Source organism: Suncus etruscus, chromosome 4, assembly GCF_024139225.1.
Source record: "Suncus etruscus isolate mSunEtr1 chromosome 4, mSunEtr1.pri.cur, whole genome shotgun sequence".
NCBI lineage: Eukaryota > Metazoa > Chordata > Mammalia > Eulipotyphla > Soricidae > Suncus > Suncus etruscus.
Window position 1 is genome coordinate 164,680,476 of NC_064851.1, and position 25,311 is coordinate 164,705,786.

Below are 25,311 nucleotides of genomic sequence, written 5' to 3' on the forward strand. Positions count from 1 at the left end.
ACCCCTAGAAACAATTAACCAATACAGCAAAGTGGTGGCTACAAAAGTCAATACACAAGAGACAATAGCGTTCCTCTATACAAATAATTTAGTAGAGGATAAAGAGATTAAGGAGACAATCACATTTAAAATAGTATCGAAAAATATCAAGTACCTAGGAATCAACCTTACAAGTAAAGTGAAGGAACTACATCATGAAAACTTCAAAACACTTCATATGGAAATTGAAGAGGACCCTATTAAATGTAAAAACATTCTATGCTCATGAATAAGTACAATCAACATTGTCAAAATGACTATCTTATCTAACTTCTATATAGATGTAATGCAATCTCTATCCAAATTCAGACATCATTTTTAAGGACTTAGAACCATCAATTATAAGATTCATAAAGAACCACAAAAGATTAGGTTAGCTAAATAAATACTTACTGAAAAAAATTAGCTGGGTTGCATCTCTTTACATAACCTGAACCTTTACTATAAAACCATAGTGCTCAAAACAGCATGGTACTGGAACAAAGACAGGTCTTAGACCAGTGGGTTAGAATAGAATATCCAGGAATATACCTTCACATATACAGTCAACTAATATTTGACAAAAGAGCCAAGAACTTGAAATGAAACAAAGACAGTCTCTTTAATATATGGTGTTGGGACAAATGGATAACTACCTGTAAGAAATTAAAGATTGATCCATATTTCACACTTTACAATAAAAGTCAACTCAAAATGGATTAAAAACCTTGAAATCAGAACCAAATCTATAAAGTTCATTGAGGAAAAATAGGCATAAAACTTCAAAACACACACACACACAGACACACACACACACACACACACACACACATATATTTTATTACAGAATTCCAATGGAAAGAATTGTAACATCAAACTTAAGTAAATGGGACTATATAAGCTAAAATATTTCTGCAAAAAAGAAAAGCTGGTGATAGAAACTCTGGTTAAAACTAGAAGACAAAATGGAAAAAAAGTTTTGCTCTCAACCCATCAGAGAAAGGGTTGTTAGCTAGGAAGTACAAAGCCCTCAGAAAGATGAGCTCCAAAAACTCTTATAAAGCCATAGAAAATAGGGAGAAGAAATGAATAGACACTTCTCTGAGTAAGAGCAAAAATTGGCCAATAGACACATAAAAACATGCTCACTATCACTCATCATTATGGAAATCCAAATCAACACAACAATGAGGTGCCAACTTATACAAGTGAGGTTGGCTTACTACAAAACAAAAATACTAGAACCAATCTCTGTTGACTGGAATGTGGTAAGAAAGAAACTCTCATCCACTGCTGGTGGGAATGCTGCCTGGTGCAACCCTTATGAAAAACAGTATGGAGAGTGCTCAGTAAATTCATAATTGAGCTACATATGACCCAGTAATTGTACTCCTCAGCGCCTATCCCCAAGACAGAGTTACATTTATTCAAAAGTATGTATGCACTTCACTATTTATCATAGCACTCAGTATAATAGACAAAATTTGAAACCAACCTCGATGCCCAACAACAGATGTGGTACTTATACACAATGGAATACTACATAGCAATTAGATACAATCATGGATTTTTCAGCAACATCGGTGGATCTATAAAATATGTTAAATGAAGTGAGCCAGAAGAATGATAAATACAGAATGATAGCACTTCCATGAGGTATTTAGAATACATACATTTATATACATATAATATTCCTAGAATAAATAAATGTTCTAAAAGAATAGAAACTCCAAGCACTGTAGATTGTCAGCATTTAGCCAGAAGAAGTGTTCAAATCAAATGGAAGAAGAGCAACACAAAGCCTCAACTATCCATTATACCATAAAGAAACCAGCAACAATGAAAACAGCAGTTTACAGTGAGCAGGTATGTAATCAGTCTCGATCTACAAAGGCCTATAATAAAGTGGGGCTGGAGAGATAGCATGGAGTTAGGACATTTGCCTTGCATGCAGAAGGATGGTGGTTCGAATCCTGGCATTTCATATGGTCTCCCGAACCTGCCAGGAGTGACTTCTGAGTGTAGAGCCAGGAGTAGTCCCTGACCTTGCTGGGTGTGACCAAAATAAAAATAAAAATATCTTAAAAGTATTTATCCATCGAACCAGGTGAAGAATATGATTGGAAGCCAGTTACTCCAGCTGCAGTGATTACTAACAATATGTTTTAATGCCTTAATCTTACCAGATATAAAATAACCCTTCAGCTTCTCTGTTTAGTGGTTCTTGGATACAAAGGGTGAACACCCTAATTTGACACTCGGTGCTTAGTCATACTAGATACCATATACATTACGATAATGTCTTGATAAAAATACTCCAGTTTACTCTTTTATTTTTGTTTATGTCCTCTATTAGGACCTAAAGCATATGATCATTCATTCCACTGAAACAGTCAACTGTTTCTTTCTCTCTTTTCTTCTTCTTCTTCTTCTTCTTCTTCTTCTTCTTCTTCTTCTTCTTCTTCTTCTTCTTCTTCTTCTTCTTCTTCTTCTTCTTCTTCTTCTTCTTCTTCTTCTTCTTCTCTTTCTATGTTAATTAAAATCCACACTATTAGTTTCTCTTTAGGAAAGGAACTTTGATACATAAGATGCAGCGGACATAGGGTAGCCACCACTTATAGGCCTCACTACCACATTGCTTAGCACTCTAGACAAGAAAACTAAGTTTCTTAAACTGCTCCAGTTAATATATAACCCTGAAACAGTCATTAGCAAAGGCCACTGTCACTGCATGTAACATGGATGTCTCCATTATTAAGGGAAGTATATTTGCAACTCAAAGTCCAGCCAGATATCTGTCTTCTGTCATCCTATTTACTTACTAAGGCCAAGTCAAAACATAGCTTCTTCAAGACAATATCTTCTCTCCTTTTCTTTGAGCACCACAGCAGGAAGACTTTGCCTCGGGGACTTTCCCTGTCACTTTGAATATCCGCTAACAAACAGGTTTGGCCAGTGTAGAATTAGGCTATTTACTAGGTATAACTCTGTAACCCTTTTATAAGTTTTATCTCTTTCTATTACCAGATTCTAGGAAGTGGGTCTTAGCCCCTAGCTAGAAAACTTTTCCCTCAGGTTATGGATAGTATTAGGAAGAAAACCAGGATTTCTGCTATCCCTTAATTTACATCAGTAATGACACCTAGGGCCAGGAACTATTTTGATATGTAAGAAATTAGCCATCCTTTAATCCGTTGGCTCCTAACTGAAACCTATTTTATTCTAAGGTTACAAACCACCTAAAGCTATGTGTATTTGTTTTAAAATCAAACAATGGGGGCCAGAGAGATAGCATGGAGGTAAGGCATTTGCCTGTCATGCAGAAGGTCATCATTTCCATCCCATATGGTCCCCCATGCCTGCCAGGAGCAATTTCTGAGCATGGAGTCAGGAGTTTCCCCTGAGACTGCCGGCTGTGACTCAAAAACCACAAAAAAAGAAAAAATAAATAAAAAAATTAAATTAAACAATGTACATTAATAGTTTCTGTACTTTGAAAGAAACAAATGTGGGTATTCCTTTCATGATATGACTGTCTCTCTACCCTTTATATACTCCCTTGCCTAAAGATTAAATTTGTCGCACTCCTGCCAGAAGTGTGTTGACCCCACATACACTGTGTGTGGTATTATTATTTCATATTTCATGTTCGTCCGCTCATGTTACCCGTTTTCTTACATGAAGGACTCCATCCCACTAAAATTGCTGAGATGCAAGACGCCTACAGCAGGCCACCCCCCATTAGTAATGAAGTGCCTAGAAATTGGCAAAATCTCCAACTTTGATTCATCTGCACAATTTTTTAAAATTTATTTTTACTGTATTTACTTATTTTTCTTTTCTCTTCTCCCTTACCATTTTTTTTTTTTTGGTTTTTGGGCCACACCCGTTTGACACTCAGGGGTTACTCCTGGCTATGTGCTCAGAAATTGCCCCTGGCTTGGGGGGACCATATGGGACACCGGGGGATCGAACAGCGGTCCTTCCTTGGCTAGCGCTTGCAAGGCAGACACCTTACCTCCAGCGCCACCTACCCGGCCCCAAGTAGTAATCTTAATTCAATCATTTCATAAGAGCTCAGTTCCATTCTATGAGGGTCAGATTTCTAACTACAACTTAAGGATAGATCACTAATGTTTGTCTTTATGTGGGCATGAGTATATAGACAGAGGATTCCTCTCTGAGTGCCAAACCTATGTTGTAAAGAATTGATGTTTAAAATGTATATAGCCCCTCCTATATACTATCCCTCCTCCCCCATTCTGAAATCCTTCTATCCTTTTCATCCCTGATCCTGATCTGATAGTCCTATTTATTTAAGCTCTTTATCCTCAGTTCTTTTCTTTTCTTTTCTTTTTTTTTTTTGGCCACACCTATTTGATGCTCAGCAGTTACTCCTGGCTATGCGCTCAGAAATCGCTCCTGGCTTGGGGGACCATATGGGATGCCGGGGGATCGAACCACTGTCTGTCCTATGCTAGTGCTTGCAAGGCAGATACCTTACCTCTAGCGTCACCTTCCCAGCCCCTATCCTCAGTTCTTAACACATTAGGTACTGGGAACAACAACCTCCTGTCCCAATAAGCTACCATTCAGTCCCCAAAACTAAAAGACACCCTCTCAACCCCACATCTCGTTCCCTGGCAAGAAACAACAACTGAAGCTCCTTCAGACTATGCTTTGTAGCTCTCCTTCTCACCCACCCCTCTCGATGTGGACTATTGCATAATAGTGTTTTTCTCCAGAAAGACCTCAGTGCAAGAACTCTACACAATCACTTTCTGCTGCAAAACATTTCTTAAACTCAACAAGACCAGGATTTGTGATGAAAATGTGCCCTGGATCCCACCCCCCACAAGAATATCTCAAAAGACTTAATGGAGAAACCTATATTTCCTTCATATGTTTAATGCCTCTATAATACTATCACTTAGTCTGTTTATCCCCAAATATAAGGTAGTCTCTTACATAACTTTTTTCTTTAATTACTTTTTAAATTAATTTTTATGTATTTGTTCTATCATATATATATGTACATATATATATACACACACACATACATATCTTCTTTAACTTCACCTATTTTGGTTCTGCTTCATACAAAAACATACAAGAAAAATCTTGCCTGGGATAAATGCTCAGGTCAAAACTAGGGCACAATATGGTATAGCCTGACACTCTCTCCCCCAATGTACCAGGAATATACTATGGCACCATTCCTTTTTGTAAAAAAATACTAAAACAAAAGGGGACATTTTATTTATAGAAACAAGTTCTTAACTACTAGGGATAAGAATCCATACATTTTATAATACAGGGGTGCATCCCACCCTGAACCTGTGGCTTGTGGACCCAAATTAGACTCCATATAATCAGACAGCAACTGTCCAATCCAGAGCACTAAATAGCAGCCATAGAACCAACACATCTGGCACACGCATCAGGAACAAACTCTTCCTGGGAAGTTCCTAACTCTGCTCTATCACCATCTTGCACTAGTTTTAATATGACATTCTTGAAAACAAGGAAAAGGCAATAACTTCAGCTAAGAGCAGGTTGTCCTATCTCATCACCTAATGGTAAGTTGAAATCAGAAGACATGTCATCCTTTTATCTGTGCAAAAACCAAGATTGCTAACTACACAAGATTGACTTTGACAACAGAACTGGACAGAATTTATTCTGGGACCAACAAGAAAAACCCTAGCCTAGGCTTCAGCCTACGGTCTGTAGAATAACCAAGATCTCTACTTCCAGAGGTTTGACTGTAACAACTGCAATTGAGCAGAACTTCTGGAAATATAATGAAAGTCTCAATCCTAGGTTTCATTCTAGGATTGGTGCAAAAACCAAGATCACCTATTACAGAAGACTGATTAAAACAACAGTGATGGAACAGAACTTCTAGAACTGTAAAGAAAGACTCTATCCTAAGCTTTATCCTATGACCTGTGTAAATACCAATATCTCTAGTTAAATAGACCTTATTTTATCATCCACAGCTGCACAGAAAGTTTTCTGGCACCTGAAGGGTGTGAAAAAGAGCATGTACGGAGCCTGTAATTATTCCCATGAGAGTATGCTTTAAGGGCGGAGAAATCCTGCATCTCTTAGGCCAAGTAAATTATTTTTCTAATCTCCCCAATATTTACTGTGCCTATGCAAGTAAAAGCACCATTTATTTATTTTCTTTTTATATCCTGCTCATGGTTATTGTTTGGTTGTTCTTTATTGCTGTGGTGCTCTTTTGTAGTCGTTGGTTTCAATTTTTTGTTTAATTTTTGTTGTTTGTTTTTTTTGTTTGTTTCTGGTTTTTTTTTTTTTTTGTAATTTTTGTCTTTTTTTTGGTCTTTTTTCCCCTTTCTTCTTTTAAATTGATATTTATAATCTCAAGAGGGACTCCTCCTGGTTTTTTTTTTGTCTGTTTTTGTTTTTCATTTCCTTTCTTTTTATTTCTATTTTTTCAAACAGAACCACGTAACATGAATCATCTTATTCTACCTCATAAACTGAGGGGAAAATGGATGGTACCAAGACCAAACAGTCATATGAACATTGAATAGAAATAAAAAAATGATCAGACTTAAACACCAAATCTAACAGAATAGATACCCAATCTATATCAAGCTATACACAGAGGTGACCAGTTATATTAGCAGTCCAAGGGCAAATTAGGGGGATATAAGTTGCATTCTGGGAACAGGGGTGGAGGAAGGACAACATTGATCGTGGGAATTTTCCTGATTCAATGTCATTATGTACCTTAAATATTACTGTGAAAAATTTGTAATTCACTTTGGTCACAATAAAAATTATTTAAGAAAAAGAAAATGTACTTCCTCTACTTCTCTCCCCGCAAACTTTCTAAACAAGTTTCAATAAAGATTATTTTGCTTCACACACACACAAAAAGAGTGAAGATGTTTTATGAATACAGGCAGGAATGAATTGTGGATATTTCTGCTCAAAGGCTCCAAGTAATAGTTAAATAATAAACATTTATTGAGCTCTTAATTTGTGCTTTAACAAGCATTTCTGTTTAGTATGTAAGGACCTAAATACAACAAATGAAATTTTTGCTGAAAAGGGCTCCATTTGAAGGACTCTGGGACAGCCCTAAGGACCCAAGAGCTGGAACTGAGAGAACTCATTATCTCTTTATTCTTAGTTATTTGCATTATTCTCTCCTATTAGTCTTTCTCTACTTGTTGGAGCTTGTTCCACAGTTCCCATAGTTTTGTTCTTTTCCAGTTCCTGCTGTAGTAAACAGCAAGACTTGGTTTCAGATGCAGTTATCAATATCTTGGGAAGAACTCTGATCATCCTGACTTAGGACAGATGTCCAAATCTAGAAATTTATTGAAGGAACGAGGATACTGTTACTGCTCTGAATCCAGTGAATCAGATGAAACCGATCATGTTGTGGCAGGCAGGTTAATGCATCTACTAACCGGACATTTTTTTTTTTTTGTGGCAGAGAAGTTGGACAATGGAAATGTTCACTGAATAAATACATGAGTATCACACTTTACATAGCTAAGGTAATCCAAAAACATCAATGCCATTTTAACCCAGTATTTTAATTAGAATGCATGTAAATCTCAAAGTTTTAGCTTCAAAATTAGTATACTTAATGAGATAAATATATAAATATGAATAGTCTATATGGGGAACTAATGATAAAAACCACAAAAATAATTTTTAGGACCCCATGCAAAAGAACAACTTTAAATTCTTTATTCAAGACTGGAAAAATACCACCTTTCTGAAATTGTCAAAATAACTTTTTATTTGAACAGAATGAGGCAGCTAATGTTCCTTACGGCATACTGGTGGATATTTTCTTACGGAAAGTAAATCTAATGGCTCACTGAAGTTATTTGGCTTGCAATGCTTTTGATGCTTTTTCAGCTAATGACTCAGGTTGGTGAAATTTGCATATTAATTATGAGTAACTGGCAGCTGTCACTTGTGAGGTGATCCGTGAAGTTGGGCAGATGTTCTAAATACTGATTTTTACTAATTTTCAAAGATGCCTCTGTGCAAATGCCTTTAAGTAAGCATGTGCCTGAGAAAACACCTTAGACAGACCTAGATGCAGTGACTAAGCAAGTAGATACTTATAGAGTGATTGGCATGCTGACAATCAGGAGAGGGTGTGACAGAAATGGTAACAGTATCATGCTATACCTTTTAAAAATCTGTTCAGTCATCCAAACCAGTTAATTTTTTTTCTTGCCTTCCTTCATTAAATGAAATCAGCTTAGCAAATTTTTCTGTCAAGAGTCTTTTCTGTGAACTACTTTAGAATTGAGCCAAAGGAGATGCCTCAGACAGTAAAGCATGAACCCTGAGTAGGACTAATGATGCTATATGGCCTCCAGATCACAGGGCATAGACCTGGAGATCTGCTGCACATCAGATTGCACCAACTGAGCTTTCCTCTTGCCAGATATGTCCCCTATAAAGAGCATTTCAAACATTGTAGTCACTGCTTAATTCCATTGTCAGGCAAACATAGTCACTGATCAACATATATACGTAAGCACAGAAGTGTACTATAAAGTTCCATTTACTAAAACTAGAAGAAGCTAGTTTGCTCAAGAAATGTATGATGTTTACTGATCTCTGGTTTACATATAGGCTCTCATCTCAGATCTGCCACCTGTAGATATCTACTGACTTAGCATCTACCTGCAAATATCTGATAGAGGAGGAAAAATGTGAGAGCTTAACATCTGTCCTGAAACCCTTGTGATGAAAAGGTTTCATGGTTCATGTGGCAAGAACACAGAAGTGTTCCTAAAAATAAAAAAAAGAAAAACCACATCTCTAGGGGGAGTGGTCACTTAGGAAGAACTGAAGTAAAAAAATCTGTGCAGCACTAACAGGACAGTGAGAGTTTGGAAAGAAAAAGGAACTGAATTGAGCTCTATAATAAGGAAAAGAATGGATATAATTTATTAGAAGACTATATAGTTTGATCACTTATGTGATTTTTTTAAGTGAAAAAGTATAAAGCATTTAAATGGGAGGGCAGAGAGCTTCAATGTTGAGATTATTATATATATTATATATATATAAATGTGTATATATGCACACAAATGAAAAGAAATCAATATAAAAATCTAAAAAATATATATTGGATATGATGGGCAAATAATAAGACATTATTAAAGAAACAGTTTTAGCAATAAATCTTAGAAAACTCAGGAGAAATTATTCCTATTGGTTAAAGAATGGATTAATAGGTAAGACCATTTGGGAAAAATGTGATAGATCTAACCTTAAAATATGGCATAAATTTTTTTATATATAATTTTTATTTTGATCATAGTGGCTTACATATTGTTGACAATAATATTCTAGGTACATATTTACATAAAATCAGGGGAGATTCCCATCCCTAAATTGTCCTCCCTACACCTCCGTTTTTGTCCTACCTCCCATTTCCTCTTCCCTCCCCCCCAGGGTGGCTAGAATATGTGATCCCCTCTGTATTTGACCTACTACTTAGTAGTCTTGCATCAGTTTGGTCTTGGTGCCTCCCTTATTTCCCCCTCTAAGTGGGGGCAGGGCTAGCAGTTCAAGTTGGGTGGTTTTGCCTGAAAAAGAGAAAATGAGTAAACTGGGGTAAGAGTCTAATACCCCAAAAATGGGCAGAATCCTTCTAGAGGTTCTCCTCATCGATTTGGGAAATGAAGGAGAAAAAGAAGGTGAAACACCCCATCAGTACCAAAAGAAGTGTCAAATATCCAGTGAGGACTCCAGTTACATCGATAAGCACCACAAAAAACTGATAAAAAATACAAACAAAAACAAACAAACATATAAACCAAAAAAACTCGCCGTGGTCTTGAAATAAGAAACATGGTGTAGCACATAACGAAAGAAAAGAAAGGAAGAAAAAAAAAAGAATAATTGGGGACAACAATTTCAATAATCACATCCAAACTGAGAAATCGACCAAAATAGGTAGGTAAATAAAAATAATAATAACAATAATAAATGAAGGTAATATATATATATATGTATATAAAAATATCCCAGGTTTTGTGCTTTTTGCATTTTTGTTTTTTTCCTCTGCCCTGGCACAGTAAATATTGGGGTCATTCGAAACAGAATTCACTTGCCCTATGAGCTATGGGGATTCTCCGTCCTTGGAGTATACTGTCATGGGATCAGTTCTAGTCTTTGCTCAGGATCATTACTCTCCCGATGGTGTTTTTTTGTTTTGTTTTGTTTTGTTTTGTTTTGTTTTGTTTTTGTGTGTGGAAGACTTCTGCTTTGTCCAGGGTGATACATTCAGAGCTCTGTGTTTAGTGGTCTCAGTATCTGTACAGATCCTGAGGTGGGCCTTATGGTGAAGTCAGTCTTTGTGAATCTAGAGGTTCTGTTGAAAATATGGCATAAATTTTTAAAGGTTAAGATATATGCTTAGGCATCTCCTCATCTAAAAATCATAATGAAAGCACATAAGTACATCTGCCTAATTGTTTTGTATGAGATTACTAAATCATAACATTATTGCAGACTTGCAGTTTTATTGCCAGTATTATTCTAATAGTTATCAACTCAAAAGAGCAGCAAGTCTCTTGTTTATTTAATAAGAGAAGTGCTTAGAGAAACAGTCATGGTAGATAATATTGAAAAGTAGAGTCAGGCCTTGATTTTCATGTAATATATATTCTATTAAATGTCAGTGATCATTGTTTTAGAGATTAATGATTTTTCTGGTTGAAATTTAATACATTTCATTACTGATAGTAATCAAATGATGTAAAATTGTAAAAGCTACATCATTCTAAATCATGTGTAATAAATTAGGGCATATGCTTTGATAAAGAACAAAAAAGAAACTCAGTTAAGTCATGCATCTCATAATTATTGGCTGACATGGGAGTAAAATGCTAGGCTGACTGTTCAGAGACTACGTTTTTAATTAGAAGTCACTGGTAATGTCATTCGGTAATAAAACTTAATTCTAAATTGAGAATTATGGACAGTTTTATGATCCAGGGACAAAAGGACATTGATTGAAGAGGGATAGCATACCAAAATGATGTTTTAAATGCTTTAACTGCCTGATAATTTATAGTATTTCCATTGTATGTATTTTCCTTTTACAAAAAGGATTGTACGAAATCCCAAATGTTGTAAAAATTAATTCTAAGATTTTCTGTGTTTTGGTGAGTTCTGACTGTACCTATATTTTATAGAGTGAGGCATTATTACAGAATGATTACAGAGGCAAAAGGTGCCTCATATTTTCTCAGACAATGCAGGATAGGAAGTACATGAGGGATATCTGTCTTCATTTTTCTTTAGTTGGTGATTTAGTCTGATTGTTCAGGATTGCAGAAGATGGGGTATAATTGACAAGTGTGACAAATATGACTTTGCACCTGAAGGTCAGAAAAATGCACAATAGTAATTGCAATAAAAAACAGATTTTACATATCAGATTATTGGTAAATTCTTAAGACAATGAAATCTTTGGTCAGATTATGTTTTATAAAAAAGGAGGGTAGGAAAAAATAAGTCAAAACTCTCATCCAAGTTATATTTTTTCTAATATGTAGATATGTGGAAAAATTTTTACTTGTAAGTAAAGAGTACTTTAAGAGTTATTTGGAAAGTTCTGAGTGATGGAGGGTTAAAATTTCAGATGTCACATAAAGTCAACAAGCTGACCAAATAGTGTACTCAAAAAATGATGGTTCTTAAATTGAAGTTTCCTTTGTTTTACACATTATTGTGATAAATTTGGATTAGAAATTGAGCTTAGAAACTTGTGTGTAATATAAATGCAATGAATCATGGGGTATGACTTTCGAGCTTTCAAGCGGTTTATGAAGCCAGATTTAGAATGAAGTAATTCATGGTTCACCAGAACCCTCAGTTAAATGTTGGTGGTATATGTGGGGGTGGTGGAAGCAGTGTCTGATAAAATTGTGTAATTGAATTTGAACTAAAATGCCCCAATGATTGTATATTGAAATTCACAATGCTCTTGATGATTTAAATTTCTTACCAAAATAAAAAAGGGCTAAATTTTCTCTGCATGTTAGTGTAGAGCCTGACAAGAGTCAACAAATGTTCACAAGTGGATAGATGATAAACCTGAGTCATGCCTTCTATGCTTTTTTTATTTCATATACATTTATAGGAAAGCTATCTTATTTTTCCAGATTAAAAACTCATGTATGAGAGGCTAAATGTAGATAGATACAGTCCTAATTCTTATTCCTATAGTGAAACGCATACAGCAATAATATTTTTCATTAAAAGAACTACATGGGCAATGGCACAGATTTCATAAATATGCTCTTTCTTAATTTAATATATTCCTGCTCCTAACACCTAATGTAAAAGAAACTTCAGCATTTAGATAGCTCAGAGAAGGTTAAGTTTCCTACAGGGGGAACTATTAACTTTTGCTTTTTTTTTCAAGCTAAGTTTTAGTTTTTATTCTTTCTAAACTTACTAAAATTCTTAAGACAGACCTGTGTGCATTGTAACCAGAAAAGATTTGGTAGAGTTGAATGTTGATACTGCTTCTGCACCAGCATTAGCTCATTTGGGTATCAAATAAATTTGGTTATCTTGGAAGAGTCAAAATTTTCTAAAATTGGTCTCTTGCATTGTTTGGCTTCTCACAATATCTCTACTGAATGTAAGGAGATGGTATTATATAGGGGAATAACTAGAAGTAATGGCGTTGAGTTTGAAAAAACAGAAACAAATAAAAATTAATCAGATTTGGATCTTAAATACCAGTTCAAAAATTAAGACAAGAGCAGAAAATACTAATTATATAAGGACAAGAGCTAGTTATTTATGATGGTATAAAAACAGAAATAGGGATGGCTGGAGAGATTCTAGAAATAAATCCAAGTTTATCAAGATGAAAAAAAGGTATGTCAAGTGAATAAGCTCACTGAAAAGTCCTGTGGAGTAAGAATTTTGAAATACATTATATTTCCACAGAAACCTATGAATAGTCCCAGGAATTTCTTGAAATGATGTGGAAATACAAAAGACAAATTAGGGCTTCCTGTTCCCCGCAAGAGACTACTGAGAAAGACCCCAGAAAACTTAATTGATTTAATCCCATCAAGGTTCACTGACCAGGTAGGAGACCCAGCCCACAAGGTGGCACCATCTCCTGCCTGGTGCCTTTATAAAGTCTCCACATCCCTCCATGTTTGGCTTCTTGATCCCTGCGGGAGACTGCTGAGGAAGATCCCAGCAAACTTAATCAACTTAATCCCATCAAGGTCACCAACCAGGTTCACTGACCAGGTTCACCGACCAGCAGGAAGGAGCAAGGTCGCTCTGCTTTGCTATGTGGCCATTCATATCTACCAGCTCATAAACCCCACCACAACAAGCAATAAAAGTCAGTGGGGAAATAATTCCAGACAACAGCATGCATAGAGAATGAAGATGGAAGCTCTGATGTTCCAGAGAGTACCAACCACGTATTTAATCTCTCAGACAAGGAGTTTTAGAGTACTAATATGAAGGATGTTCATAGAACCCAAAGAAAGAATAGATCAAGCTGAAGTGAACACTAATATAGAAATAAGAAAACTCCAAACTGAAATAACAGGACTGAAAAACTCAGTAGATGAAATTAAAAACTCAATGGAAAGCCTCTCCAACAGAGTAACAGCAGCCAAAGACAGAATCAGTGAGCTGGAAGATGAGATACAGAACAACTCCATATAGCAAAAGAGGGTGGAAAAGAACCTAAAAGCAAACGATCAGAAAATGGAAAAAATACTCCAAGAATGTGAAGAGATGAAAACAAAAGACAACTTAGATGCTAAGAACTGAACACCAAGGGACCAGACTCATATCTCCTAAATCTATTGTTAGTCACTATCAGATAAAAATGTGGTATAGGGCCAGAGCAGTGGTGCAAATGGTAGGGCATCTGCCTTGCACACACTAACCTGGATGGACTGAGGTTCAATCTCCTGAAGTCCCATATGGCCCCCTGAGCCGTCTTTGTTGACTAGAGTTTTTTTGGGGTTGTTTATTGAACAAAGATTAATAAGTGACTTCAGAGATTCCTGGAGATTGGGAGATTAAAGCAACAAACTCAGAACCAATCCTTTTCTTAGGAAGGGTAAAAACTTTTGTCTTCTTCACATACAAAACCTTAAAGCATTCTTGTTTCAATAAAAATTAATTTTGATAGTTTGATTTAAAAAAAAACAGAAAATGTGACATGTGAACTCATATTATGCTCAGCCTAATAAAGTTTTTCTGAAGAGTAACTTGCGTTAGCATCAAATTAAGTGCAGAATCATTAATGATTGCAGAAGCCACTGGGGTCTCTAGAGTAGTTACTATAATGTATATACATATAAAAGTGATTATTTTTTAGTCCCTATGGAGATATGAGAATGTCCATGGCTAATTCCCACTATTAAGACCTGTTCTGAATTGAGGCAATTCAGGATTGAATTCAGGACTGAACTAATTCAGGACTCAGAATAAAATTTGTAATTATATGTAGGGTGACTATCCACATTTGATGATATCTGATGAATTGGAAACACTCTTCTAAAATAGATTGTCTTAGAAGTGAAACAATAGGAAATACAAATTTATTTCTTTGTCTGAATCCAGTTAATTTCAGTTTTGAGACAGCAATGTGAAGATTGATTAGGACATTAAAGAACTGGCTTTGAATACAAGTGGCCTCTTTCCATCAAAAATGGTGTCCATTATTTGCCACACTTTAAAAGTGATGTGAATCCAGTAAGACACTTTGTGCAGTTTCATTCATTTGTCTACAAGTCTATTGTTTTCGCATGTGATCTAGTGCTAAAAATGTTCAGTGTTACTAGGAACTATATCACATAGAAACTTTTTAAAATTGTATTGTAATTTAGCTAGTTAAAAGTTTTCGGTGTCAATGTGCCACATTACTATATCTCACCACCACCAAAATGCCCATATCCTTCCATCATTGTCTTTGTGTCACCTTTAGTTTGATCTTCTTGCCCTCACTTGTAATCTCCGCTGGATACACCCACTGAAAAGTGTTTTGTATTTTATGGCCAAGTATAGTGAAAATAAGAGAGAAGTCCTGTACCACTTTATGTTTCCCAAAGTATCTGAACTTTATTGTTGTGTATGTAAATATTTTAGGGGATTATTATGTTACTGACCCTACCCTGATTGATGATTGTGCCCTACCCTAGGGTGTGACCTGGCATTCTGCCCCCACCCTAGGGTGGTACCTGATTCTGCTTCCAACATTGGGTGGTATCTGATCCCACCATTGGGTGGTACCTGATTCTGGGGGATAAAAACAGGGTCTGTGGAAGGTGAGAGGCTTTTGGCTGGAACTGATGCTGTGGCTTTGGGCTTCAGTCTTGTCCTCCAAATAAAGCTGAATTTTCGCAAGCCTGACTTACTGCTAGCCTTTTACCCTCCGCTTCACCTCAGAACCGTCAGCTGGACGGGGTGGCAGACGCTGCTCCGACCTGGAGGGGAAAGACCTCATCCTCCATCCCTCCATCAGTCAACCTCTTCAGGGGCTGACTTGCAACACTTTATTTGACTTTTTTGTGTTTCTATAAAATCCTGATATATTAACATTGTTTATTCATGCTTATTTGTGTCTTTGTCTATGACACAATAAAATTTACTAAATGTTTTAAAAATGGGTTAAAATGTTTGCGTGAAAAGTAAGACTTATTTTCTTAATAATTTTTCATCATAGTGTTTGAAAGTTGTATGCAGCCAATTTAAAAAGATTTGGTAAAAAGGCCATGAAGTATAGTATGTACACTAGATATTGGTTTAATAAGTAGCTTATCTTCTGATACATTTGGAATACATTATGACTAACTTCCAATGATTAAAGTATAACAGAAGCAGAGAAACTTAATGTAATTATTGCCATGACATTAATAGTTTCAAAATAAATAAAATTAGCATAATTGTAAATTTGTAAGGACAGAGAACAGATCTCACATATAAAATGCACTATAATTTCCAAACAAAAACAAATATTTGCATATACTCAGGCACAGGACACCATCATGCACATCTTCATAACACTCCAATTAAAATTTGCTATAATTTCAGAATATTTTTGAGGAGATTTTTTTTAGATTCAAAAAGATGTTGATACCAAACTTTGTAATTGGCAGAAATAAAAGGAAGTAGGTCATTGGAGAGATAATATAGTAGGTAGGACAATTAACTTACATGCAGATCGATCCTTCTTTGGTCCCATGCACCATGTATCATCTCCAAGGCTCTGCCAAGAATGATCACTGAGTGGAGAGCCAGTATCATTGAGTGTGGCCCCTAAACAAAAACAAAAACAACAACAACAACAAAAAACAAGAAAGTAAATCAAAGACCAATCTCAAAGATTCTATGCAGAGTTTCTGTTGCCTGAATCATCCAAGACCCTGATGTTTTGGTAACATTTTGTGATACTAATATCTTTGTTTTTCTCTTGATAGTTTTTTACATAGATACCTGTATGTTTGATTTACATTTGAGTCTTTTTCAGTTGCTATTGGAAGTGATAAATTGCACACACATATATGCATGTATAGACATAGACATATGTATATAAATGTGCAAGTAATAAAGCATGTTGATGTGTAGTTTTGTTGTAGTATCTTTGCTTGACATTGGTATCTGGGTAATAATGGCTTTATATAAATGAGTTCCACGTTCAAGCCTTTGGGAAAAGTTTTAGAGGGATTGGTGTTTTTCTTATAATGTTTGGTGGAATATTCCTGTGAAGCCCTCAATTTTATTCAATTGGGAGGATTTTGATTGCTGAATTAACCTCTGTACTAGTTAGATAAATCCAGTTTGTTGGTAGGCTTAGTGTTTATAAACATATTTTTATGTTTTCTAAACTATTCAGTTTGTTGGCATCAAAACAGTTCTTGCACTTTTGCAATCCTTTCCATTGTTGGGGATTTGGAGTAATGGCCCCACTGTCATTTCTTGTCTGAGTAGCCCCTCATCTCTGTAGATATTCTTTGACTTTAACCATTTCCAGAGTTGAGGATTGTGGTGTATTCTATAATTTAACTCCATTAATGATATCAGGGAAATGAGATTGAATCTTATTTATAAAGATAGGAGTGTCAACTGACAAGCTTTGTTAGCAGTGAAATTCCAAGTTTCTATTTGTGACATGTAAGTACTTTGGGTTTATTTGGGGGGGGGGGTTAACATAAAGGAAATTAATCCTGGGGGTTTCAGTGCAATAATTTTAGATAGTTGTTTTCTGTTCTCTTTTTACACTCTTATTTTCACAAGAATCAAAAGGTAATAGTGGTCTACAATCAGTAATCTTGCAATTTGGATGCATAGAATGCAATCATCTTGGCCCATTGTGGTGGTTATTATTTGCAAAAAATGACTCAATTAATATATCATACATATTATTTTGATTTAACTAGTATTTGTTCTTTACAAATGCCAATAATAAGCTATCCTTTTTTCACTTTTTTAATACAAAATTATATCTGAAAAATTCCTTTAGTAGTTTTTATTTCCTCTTTACAATGTCTGTTGTACTCCATGGAAAATTTGAAGATGACTTACAAAATTTACAAAATTATGATTTACAAAATTATTATATTACAAAATTATTTATAAAATATCATTTACAAAATTATGATATATAAAAATATTTGCTTTTCAATTATTCTCTGTTTTATATCAATATTGGCACACACATTGTCTTAGGTTTAATGCTTTCCTGATATTTATCTTTTATCTATACTTTATTCTGCTTTCTATAAATCCATATTGTATAGGTACTTTCTTTTCATATTAATATTAATAGTTTATCATACATAATTTAAAAATATCTCATGAGCTTTTTTAAAACCCCCTTCCTTACACCTGTTTTCATTGCAGCACTGTTTACAATAGCCAGACTCTGGAAACAACCAAGATGTCCTTCAACAAATGAATGGCTAAAGAAACTGTGGTACATATAAACAATGGAATATTATGTATCTGTCAGGAGAGATGAAGTCATAAAATTTTCTTATACATAGATGTACATGGAATTTATTATGCTGAGTGAATTAAGCCAGGGGGAGTGAGAGACACAGAATAGTTTCACTCATCTATGGGTTTTAGAGAAAAAATAAAAGATATTTTTGCAATAATTCTCAGATAAAAAGAGATGAGGGTGGAATGGTCCAGTTCATGATATGAAGCTCACCACAAAGAGTGGTGACTGCAGTTAGGGAAATAACTATACTGACAATTATCATAACATTGTGAATGAATGAGGAAATAGCCTATCTTGAGTATAGACAGGGGGTATGGGGTGGGAAAGAGGGAGATTTGGGACATTGGTGATGGGAATGCTGCACTGGTGAATGGGGTTGTTCTTTACATGATTGAAATCCAACTACAATCATATTTTTAATCAAGGTGTTTAAATAAAGATATTATAAAAAAGGATATCATTGCAAAAGAAACTCCCAGAGCTAAAATGTGCATGTAATGAAATCCTGCACACTGAAAAATACCAGCTAAAAGAGCTTTGAATAAAAGTATCCCAAGACACATCCTAGTCATAATGACTAACCCCACAAATAGGGACAATCACTGAAAGCAAAAATATCAAAAAGGAAAATTATATTCAATGGGATATCTCTACAATTTATAGAAGATCTTTTACAAGAAACCCTCAATGCCCAAAAGAATGTTGGGATATAGTGACAAAACTCAATTAAATAAATGCTTTTTCAAGATTGAGGCTCATGCCTATTAAAATCAAAAGATTCTGTATTTCAAGTGTAGTAAAAACAAAAAAATGAAAATACACTAACACCTAAAATCAAAACAGTATCAGGATAAAAAAAAAGAATATTTTACCCAGCTAGGATTCACATTCAGGTTTAAAGGAAGAATACATAGCTTTACAATAAACCACAGACTTAAAACTGAAAGGTCTACTTTAATACAAGTCAGACCAACAGACTCACCAAACTCATTCATAAAGAAGGCACTAAATCCCATGAATAAACTTTCTCAATGTCAATGTACTAAATGAATAGAGTGAATAGAGTGGCAAAATGGATCAAAAACTGAATCCAAGATTCTGCTACTTACAAAAAAATACACATCTGAATAGTCAAAACAAATATAGTCTCAAAGTCAAAGAATAAAATACAATAACTGAAGCAAATAATTCCTTAAAAAAGCTAGACTCACATATTAATATCAGATGACACAAAATTTAGATTTAGTATTAGGGATAAAGATGGACATCTCTTATTAATCAAGAAAGAAATCACAGGAAGTAATAACACTCCTAAACATACACACCCAATGAGAGGCCAGGATAATATACAAAAAAATTTGTGACAAATCTAAAAGAAGACATTTATAGCAATATAAAAATAGTGGGAGACCTCAAATCACCCTGTCACCCCTTGATAGGTTAACCTGACTGAAACATAGCAATCTTCTTTAGTTTTGATTTTGAGCCACACCTGGTGGTGCTCAGAGGTTACTCCTTGGCTCTTGCACTTAGGAATCACAGCTATAGAAGGTTCAGGTGACCATCTATATGTTGGGGTCAAACCTGGCTCAGCTGCTTTCGATATAAGCTCATTATCCACTGTGTTATCACACTCCTGGCCCCCTCAGACTTAATACATTTTAATAAAATTTAAACATAACCTGCCATTTTAATAAAATAATTTATTGAAGTATAAAAATAAATGTTATTTACTTTGTGTGAGTTGCATTTTAATACTAGGTATGTATATATTACATATATTATATTGCTAATGCCACATGATCTTCCATGTTCATTTTACGTCCCTTTTCTCTATTGGATATTTCCATTGTTGTCCATAAAATCTAATAATTTTTCATAAAAATCCCCATTATGAGTTACATAATATGATACTTTCATTATATAACCATGGTGAAATATATATATATATATATATATATATATATATATATATAATTTATGAGAAAGAAAATTGAGCCATATCCAGTTTTCCTCAACATTATTGTATGTCTTTGCTCAGTGATCACTCCTGGTCGGACTTGGGGGTGACTTATGATGCTGAAATCAAACCTGAATCAGCAGCTTCCAAGGAAAATGACTTAACCCCTCTACTATTTATTCAACCAAACCCATTATTTCTTTATAGGTGAATAGCATTCTGTTTTGAACATGTAGCACAGTTTCCTTATTAGTCCATTTAATGGTGTTTATATTGTTTCAGTATTTGACTATTGAAAATAATGCTGCGGTTAACATAAAATACGTATATATCTTCAAATTAGTGTTTGATTTTTCTTTGGCCAGAAGTAGAACAGCTCCATAATATGATAAATATATTTTTAATTTATAAAGATTCTACACACAGCTTTCTGCTACATCTTTACTTTTTAATATTACAGTCCACAGTGATCGTGGAGTACCTTTTCTTTATATCCTCCCCAGTAATGTTTTTCTTTTCTTTTCTTTTTTTTTTGATATATCATTTTCACAGGTGTGAGGTGATATCTCATTGTCAATGTCCTTTACCTTTCAAATATCTGGTTATTAGGTGCCAGAAACGTAAGTGTTACTGCCTGATATCCATAATATAATTGCTAACCTTACTGTGCATATCTCAACTTCAGTCAAACCATTTCTTCCAACAAGTTTTTAAATGTTTTTAAAAAATATAGATAAAAGAGCTAAGATAGGATTTATTCAGTATTCCTTAATATAAAATATCTCAAATTATTTAAAAAAATAAAAGCGGAAGTGGCATGTGTCCAAATTTTGTTTAAATCATAAACACAAGATGACAAAACTGATTCAATAAGAAATGAAAAATTTATATTTTAAAGGTCAATTGAAAAAAGTTTGTAATAAGATTTCTTGGTATATTAGAAAACTCATTAATGTCCTACTATGCAATAAACACTAACCTTTGAAGGATACAAATTGGGAAAAAAAATCACATTTCAAGTTATAGGAGACATTCTGGATTTTTAGTTATAAGATATGTGTTCCCTAAGCAACTGTTAATGGTAAATAAAACTCATACTCCACAAGAGAATCCAAGTATCCTCAATCAACTATGTGAAAAGGTTTTTATCATAACAGTAAAAATCAAACCTTTCCCCCCCCATTCCATGTTCTAGGTATTTATTCTGAATACATACTAAAGCATTTGAAAATAGTTACTCAAAAAATTTGCTATAAAGCAGAATGTTTTCTCTTTTTGCAATTAAATTCAATAATAGGAATCTACTTGTCTATAACTTCCAGATATGCTGAAAGTAAAATGAAATCAATCAAACCCTAGGGAATGCTCTATATGTGGTACCTAAGAAAATGAAGTTGCTTCTCTCTGAGGAATGATGTGTGGACGTGTCTTTAGTCATTTCTTGATAGATGAATTATTTCACCTTGAAGTCTATAATGTAGTTGACTGAATTCTGTTTCTTCCATTTTTTGGTAATAAATTTTTATTGTGGCCAAAGTTAATCACAAATCTTTCACAATAACAGTAATATTTAAGCTACATGGTGACAATAAATCAGAGTCATTCCCACCATCAGTGTTGTCCTTCCTCCACTCCTATTCCCAGCATGCATCCCATATCTCTCTCTCTCTTGCCTCCCACCCCCAGTCTGATAGTGTTAACTGCTCCTTTCTGTGTATGGCTTGTTGTAGATTGGGTATTGATTCTGTTGATATTGACTTTGGGTTTGGTGTTTGAGTCTGATCATTTTTTATTTCCACGCAATGTTCATATGACTGTTTCGTCTTGGTACCCTTCATTTTCCCCCTACAATTCATGAAGCAGAACAAGATGACTCATGTTATGTGGTTCTTTTGAAAAAAAGAACAAAAACAAAAAAAACTGGGATGATACCTTCTAGAGTTTATAAATATTGATTTAAAAGAAGAAAGGGAAAAGAAACATAAAACAAAAACAATTAAAACAAAACCGAAAAAAGAAAAAAGGCACCAAAGCAACTGAAAACAACCACCATTATATAATAACCATGAGAATGAAAGTAAATAAAAAATTAAAATAATGAAAAAGAAGAATAAAAATAAAGAAAAAGAGAAAAGAGATAAAAAAGGAAAAAAGGTGTGGCAAGGCTTTATGCTTATCTTTTCTGTATAGGCACAGTAAGTATTGAGGAAATTAGACAGGGAATTCCCTTGGCCTAAGAGATAGAGTTTCTCCACCCTTGACAATTGGAGAGGAGTCCCTGTCTACAAACTCATGCCCACACATAGATAGATATTAGAGCTCTGTTCTTAAGTTGTTGATGAAGGCCTGACACTTAAATTAAGGTAAATAATTAAATAAAATTAATTAAAATAAAATAAAATAAAAATTAAATAAATAATTAAATAAGATTAAATAAATAAAATAAAATAAATTATAATAATTAAATTAAGATAAATAATTGGCTAAGATATAGATTAGGATAGAAAGAACGGGAAAACAGAGGTAAGAAAGAAAAAGAAAGACAAGTAAATGTTTCAATTTCTCGGCACTTCATCAGTGATGGGGATGGGCTTTGCTAAATGAAGAATTCAGTGTTAGTGGCCAGCGCATATTATAATAGGGATAGTTTTCATATCTAGAATACTAAGTAGTATGGTAGAGGGTACTATAAGAGGTGGCTACCCTATGAAATATTGTTCTCCACATCTTATGTATTGAAGTTCTTTTACTAAAGAGAAACTGCAAGTGTTGACTTTATTTAATATAGATTGAATTGATGAGGAAAAAGGAAGGAGAAAAGGAAAGAAGTAGGAAGAGAAAAAAATGATAAGAAAGAAAAGGAAAAAAGAGGTGGTAGTTTTCAGAAATGTATTTGATGCGTGAGACCTGTAACATAAGTCTGTGTGTATGTCGTTGACTGTTTCGGTGGTCTGAGTAATCATATGATTTAGGTCCTAATAGAAGACATAGAACAAAAGGAGATGGGTAAACTGGAATATTTTATCAAGACATTGTCATAATAAGCACTGTATATGATATCTAGTGTAATTGAGCAATGAGGTATAAAGTTATGGTGTCCACCCTATGTTTTCTAGAACCACTGTGGACAAAGAAGCTGAAGGTTTTCTTTGTTTTTTGTTTTTTTGGGGAGTGCCTGCCTGATAACATTAAGGCATTAGAACATATTGTTAGTATTCACTGAAGCAGCAGTTTCTGGCTTCCAGTCATAGTCTGCACCTGCTTCTCTGGATAAGAACATTATAATATTATTATAGTCCTTTGTAGTTAGAGGGCTATTACTTACCTATTTCCTTTAAACCACAGTTTCCATGGTTGCTGCTATATTTACAGTACAATGATAGTCAACCTTTCTGTGACCCCTCTCCCACTTAATTTGAGACTTCTCTACTCTATATGCTGACACCTCTGATGTTTAAAGTTTCTGCCCTTTAGATCATTGTGGTTTTTCATGGAACACTGTGTATATAAGGTGTATATGTTAAATACCACAGGTAAGTGCTATCATCCTGTGTTTATCTTAATTATTTTGACTTTGTTTAACACAATGTTTTCAAGATCCTTTCATGTTGCTGTGAAATTCATGATTGTATCATTTTTGACTGCCATGTAGTATTCCATTGTGCATAAGTACCACATCTTCATGATCCACTCATCTGTAGTTGGACATCGAGCTTGATTCCAAAGTTTGGCTATTGTGTTGAGTGCTGTGATAAATAGTGGAATGCATACATACTTTGGGATGAGTGTCCTTTTATCTGGGAGATAGATTGCCAGGAGTGCAATTGGTGGGTAGCATTGCAACTCAATTCTGAGTTTACTGAGCATGCTCCATACATAGGGGTTGGAGCAGACAGCATTTCCAACAGCAGTGGATGAGAGTTCCTTTCTTATCAAATCCCAGCCAACAGAGATTGGTTTTGTTATTTTTTATGTGTGTCATTCTCACTGGTGTAAGGTGGTACCTCATTGTTGTCTTGATTTGGATTTCCCTAATGATAAGTGATGGTGATCATGTTTACATGTGTTTATTGACCATCTCTCTGTCTTCCTTGGAGAAGTGTCTATTTCTTCTCCCCACTTTTCTATGGCTTTATTAGATATTTTGGAGCTCACCTTTCTGAGTGCTTTGTATATTCTAGATATCAGCCCATTATCTGACGTGTTGTATGCAATATTTTCCCCATTCCATTAACTGTCTTCTAGTTTTAACCAGGGTTTTGTTCTCCATTCAGAAACTTTTTAGTTTGATGTAGCTCCATTTATTTAGGTTTGATGCTAAAGTTCTTGCCATTGACATTCTATCCTCAAATACTTTCTGATATATAGGTCTTGAAGTATTCTGCCTATTTTTCTCAATAACTTTATAGATTCAGGTCTGATTACAAGGTCTTTAATCCACTTGGACAGCATATGTATGCGGGTACAAAACATCTTCAGTCATCTTTATTTTAGAGTCACACTCATTCTTCATTTTACATCATGTTATAAATGAAGTAATTGGAGAAAGGGACTGAAATTTTGGATAGATGATTAGACTCTTGTATTTTCTGGGTTTATCATTTTTGTTTGTGCATTCAACCATTCATGCCCACTTGTGCAAGTTCAATCCTATTAAATGTCATAGTATTATTTTATATGATTACTAAGTGTATTGAAGATGGGGCTGTGGTAATGATTATAAATATCTGTCATTCATTACCTCAATGTGAACCATATTAGGAAAGACAACATTTGTCAGAATAAGAATGTAAATCTCAATTCTGAGAGTCCTTGAAGCACATGACCTGAATTTCCTTTTCCAAAAGTACTGCCTCTCATTTTCCATTGCTACACATTCTGGTATTACTAACTTATGCTAAATTGGTTTTAATCATTACAGCATAAGTTGATGATATGTAGTTTGAAATCAAATAGAAGATTTCTTCTTCTACTTCTTCCTTCATCATCTTCTTTTTCTTCTACTACTACTAAAATTACTACTACTTCTTTACTTTCTTTTTCTTCTTTCTCCTTTGTGTATTTTTATTAGTATTGATGGGATTAGTAGTATTTAATTCATATTGGTAAGAATCATAAATTTGTTCTGTATGATTATAAAGTTTAAATACAAAAAATGGGACCAGAGAGATAGCATGGAGGTAGGGCATTTGTCTTGCATGCAGAAGGACAGTGGTTCAAATCCTGGCATTTCATATGGTCCTCTGAGCCTGCCAGGAGCGATTTTTGAGCGTAGAGCCAGGAGAAATCCCTGAGTGCTGCCGGGTTG